Raw genomic sequence first — 4640 nt, 5'->3', positions numbered from 1 at the left:
AATGTTAGAGAAAATAACCTGTCTCCTTTTCAAAAACATTGGTCCTCATCAGTTACCTATAGTTCTGCCTTTGTCAAATGGAGGGACCCCTTGACTGGAGCCTGGGGCAGACCAGACCCACTCCCTACCGCAGGAAGAGGGTTTGAAGGCATCTTTCCCCAAAATGAAAAAAAGGCTCACCTGGGTGCTGTCTAGAGATCTTAAATATTTACCCCAACAAGGGGATGATGATAATAATGTTTCCAGGGAGTGTCCCACCCCTGAGGATTGTTTTTCTGCTTCTCCCCCCAGAGATAGTTGGGGATGTGGATGCTGCCATTCATCCTGATGAAAACCTAGAGAATGCCAAAGCCATCCTGGCCCATCAGATGGAAGGGCCCTAAAAGGTGCTGCTTTTCAAGCTGGTGACAGGTTCTACTTAGCTGGTGACATGGGCAGCGGCGGCAGCAAAAATGTGTGTACCAAATGGCTGAGGAAATCACCTCCTGAGAAGTTGAGGTGCTCTGCCCGGAAAAAAAAAATGCTGGTTTATACTGCAGAGCGACCAGATGAGTGGCAGCCCGGATGTGCTGGAATACTACAAGAGCGAACACTCCAAGAAGCCCCTGTGGATCATCACCCTAAACTTCTGCAGGCAGGTGCCTTCAGGCCTGGCTTTCAACATGAAAGAGCTGCAGGATAGTTTTGTGTTTGACATCAAGACCAGTGAGTGCACTTTCTATCTGGTAGCTGAGACAAAGGCTGACATGAACAAGTGGGTCCCCAGCATCTGCCAGATCTGAGGCTTCATGAGCACAGACTCCCTGAGAAACCTTTCTTCAGCCAGTCACGGTCCCCGCTCTTCTCCAGCTCCATTCAGCAGCTCCAGTCAGCATCTGCTCAGAGAAATGAAGTCCTCCGCCCTTCCCACATCCAGCTTGCCTTGTCCACCAGTGCCCCTCAGGAGTATGTCCACCTACTCCAATGCATCAGGTCAAGGACAGAAAATGTGAGGAGTGCCGGCTTCCCTCAGGGCGCTGGTAGAAGAATGATATGGCCGTATGAAAAATTTCTCAGGGCAGTAGACACTGTATTAACGGAACCAGTGGTCAAGTCCATGTCTTCTACAGCCTTTCCAAGCTAAGTCGACACAATACAGAATTCAAAGACAGTACTTATGACCTCCCCAGCAGTCTGGCTTCACACAGCCACACCAAGGGCAGCCTCACAGGGTCTGAGACAGATGAGGATTCAGGACACCCAGGTTTGGAGACCTCCTAGTGGACAATATGGATGTTGCAACCACTCCTCTCTCAGCCTACCAGATTCCTAGAATATTCACACTGGAGAAGAACCACAATGCCATGACAGTGGCCACTCCTGGAGACTCAGCCATAGCTCCCCGACCCTGCCCCCCACAAGCCAAGTCAGTCAGAAACATCTTGGTGGGGCAGCCCTCAGTGAAAATAGCAGATCCGTAGCTGCTACACTTCCTGCAATGGACAACAGCTGACTCCCACTGAGCTTCTTCCTGTGAGGCCTATGAATACCCAACACCAAGTGGACACAGTGCCAGTTGGCCTGCCAAACCTCCAGGAAAGACTACCATAGGCCAATCAGCAGTACCAGCTCTGATGACAGCTACATGCCGATGAACCCAGGTTCTTCTGCCCTGTTGAACAAGCAAGGGACATTCCCATAAGCCCAGGGCCCCATCACCTTAACCCATTCACTGCCCTTCCTGTTCAAAGAGACCTTAGCCAAGGAAGTGAGATCCAGCCACCCCAGTCAATCCCAACCTCAAGCCTGACTGGAAAGCACAGCCAACACCTCTTGACCTGAGACACAAAGTGGTCATCGATGACCTCCCCTTCAAGTCACCTATCACCAAGTCTTGGTACTGCTGTCTCATCTCCACACAGAGCATCACCAGCACAGACTTAAGAGCTGCATCTCTCGTTCCCAGGGGCACCAACAGCCTGGCTCCAAAGACCACTGACAGTGTAGATTACCTAGTCCTGGACCTTCAGCCAGGCTCCCTGAGCCCTCACTGCAAGCCATCCGCAACATCTGTCACATCAGATGAGAAGGCAGACTATGTCCAAGTGGACAAAGAGAAGACGCAAGCCCTGCAGACACCATGCGGGAGTGGACAGATGTGCGGCAGTCCTCAGAGCCTTCCAAGCTGTGATGTGGTGGGGGGCACTGAGGCAGCTGCTCAGAGCTGGCTCCTTGTCACCTCCTTCTCCATCCCTTACAGAATAAAAAGGTGGGGGGAAGCCTCCTGCTTTGGATCAATTTGTCTGCTGCTTAGACTCAGAGAGAGGGCTAAGGCTTATGTCTCATGTCTGCTCACCGCTCTCTACTCTCTACCTCAGGACCGCTTCTTCATCCCTCGAGGATGCTAACCAGGGCACGCAGTGTCCCTGTCCCAGTCCTGCGGTTCATTGCATTGTTACCTCCCGCTGGACGGGCAGCTGCTCCAAGTAGGCTGGGCCAAGAGGCTGGTGCACAGCTGCGAGGTCTCTGGGAAACAGCATACCACTGCAGCCAGTGCGCCACAAGAAGCGGGGTAGACAGCAGGCCAGGCACGGGGTGATTTCATCTCCGAGATGAGACTCAGCACCTACTGGGTTCCGCTGGGCTTCATGCTGGCTGTCGCCATGAGGCAGTGGAAGAGATCCGATGCTACGCGCCTGCGAGACAAAGAGGTCAACTCCCAGAAATCTGAGTAGTTATCAGCTATGGTCACCAGCCAGGGCAGGAATAGTGACCCGGTTCCACTCCCAAGGCTGGTCGTCCTGGGGTAGCTTGCTCTCCGGCAGCCGAAGGCTTACTGTGCTCTTCGAGTCTGAGTCCACATTCTGGCCTTCGGGTTCTTAAGGGATGTCATATAACTGAATGCCTTTGTGATGGGACCAGACACTCTCCTGCCTCTGGCATCCCCCTTTCCTGTTTTGCTCTTGAGGTCATTCTTGGCATAGCTGGCTCACATCACAAAGGACCATAAACAGTCGTGTGCTTGAGGCTGTGAAGGCCATTGTTGCGCCACAATGAGTCGCCTGTGTAGAAGTCCAACGGTGTGATAGACCAGGAGGAGGGCCTGGTTCCTGTGCGCATGTCGGCCCTGTGCCCACCCTCTCCGGGATTCCCCATGCCCCAGGCTTCTCAAGAAGAGGGAGTTGCACCTGAGAAGGGCTTCCCTTTTCTAGCCTGGGCGCCCAGCACAGCCGGCTCTATTTGGAGCTTGGAGCTGCAAGGCAACCTCATCGTTGGAGCAGTGATAGAAGAGACCTTTCACAGAGCACACAAGTACCATAGTCAATGGCATTCTGGGCTGAACAAAGGCACTGCTTGTCACATATCCAGTCCAATGGCAGGGAGGCAGGGAGGGCTCCGGTAGGTGCATTCGTTACCTTTGCACTTGCCACAGTTCTCAGATGGGCTGGCTGGAGGTGTGGGTGCCATTGAAGGGGTGCCTTGCTGTAGCAGCAAGGGGGTCTCCTCAGGCACCACAGCCCTTGTCTTCCTGAACAAGAGGATTGTTGCTGCTCGGCTTAATGGTTCCCTTGATTTCTTTTCCTTGGAGAGCCACACTTCCCTCAGCACCCTGTAGTTCAGAGGGACCCTAGGGTGAGACAGTTTTTCTTCATAAAAACAAAAGGGGGAGATGTGGGGTCTCATGAGGCTCAGTGTAACTTCCTAAGCCTAACTTGAGTTTGGAGAGGAGTGACTCAGCACAGTCCAACCTCTGCCCACTTCTGCCCACCTACCGCTGATGTGGCAGGATATTATTGGCCCTTCTTCCTCACTCCATCTTTTTAAATAATTTCTAAATTTCATATAAAGTTTTGTATAATACCAATACTATGTAAATAGTTGTTATACTATGTTGCTCAGGGAATAGTCTGTATTTGATCACAGCAAACAGTTTTTACTAAAAATACTCTGGTCTGAAGTTGGTTGAATATTTTAAACCCACAAACACACATGCCCAACTGTGATAAGAATTACATTTAAGGTAATCCTTGGATAAACACACACACACACACACACACACACACACACATCTAACATGAAACTAAGATTCCAGAAAACAATAAAAAAAAACCATTGTCCACTAAAATCTGTAGCACAGAGCATAAATGAATACTCCATATATAACTTAATATTAAATATCTTTGCCACTTAAAAATTAAGAGTAAAATAATTTAGCATTCTCTTTAAGTCAAAGTAAACAAAAATAAAAAATGGAGAAAGGCAAAGCTGAACTATGAAATAGGATAAAAGTTAGAAAGGATAAATAAAAGAAAGCTTTATATTGAAAGAAGGGAAACAGGTATAAGAAAGCAGACCCAGTCTCAGAGAAGACAACCAGCATTATGTTCTTTGGAGGTTCCCACCAGAGAAGACTACTCAGACACAGGTTTAAGCCAACAGAAAGTCTTTATTAGCAAGCTGGATTCTATACTGGGGTCCTTTTTAACAGTTTCTAAATTGCTTACACTGAAGAAGAACACAGTCTTTATGTCCTTGTGCATGTTATACCACAGGTGTTCATCAATAATAAACAAGAAAGGCGTGGCCCCCCCCAACCTAGATACTGAGCCTCCCTAGGTACAGCAATCTGCCCCCATTCTCATTCCCCTGTTGGTAGGAGG

General features: G+C 49.7%; 1 pseudogene; it reads left to right on the top strand.

Moving 5' to 3' along the window:
• Window positions 1-460: 460 nt before the first annotated feature.
• On the top strand, window positions 461-2170 carry LOC119801232 (annotated as a pseudogene).
• Window positions 2171-4640: the final 2470 nt, after the last annotated feature.

This window comes from Arvicola amphibius, chromosome 14 (assembly GCF_903992535.2).
Source record: "Arvicola amphibius chromosome 14, mArvAmp1.2, whole genome shotgun sequence".
NCBI lineage: Eukaryota > Metazoa > Chordata > Mammalia > Rodentia > Cricetidae > Arvicola > Arvicola amphibius.
This window is presented reverse-complemented; position numbering and strand designations above follow the sequence as displayed.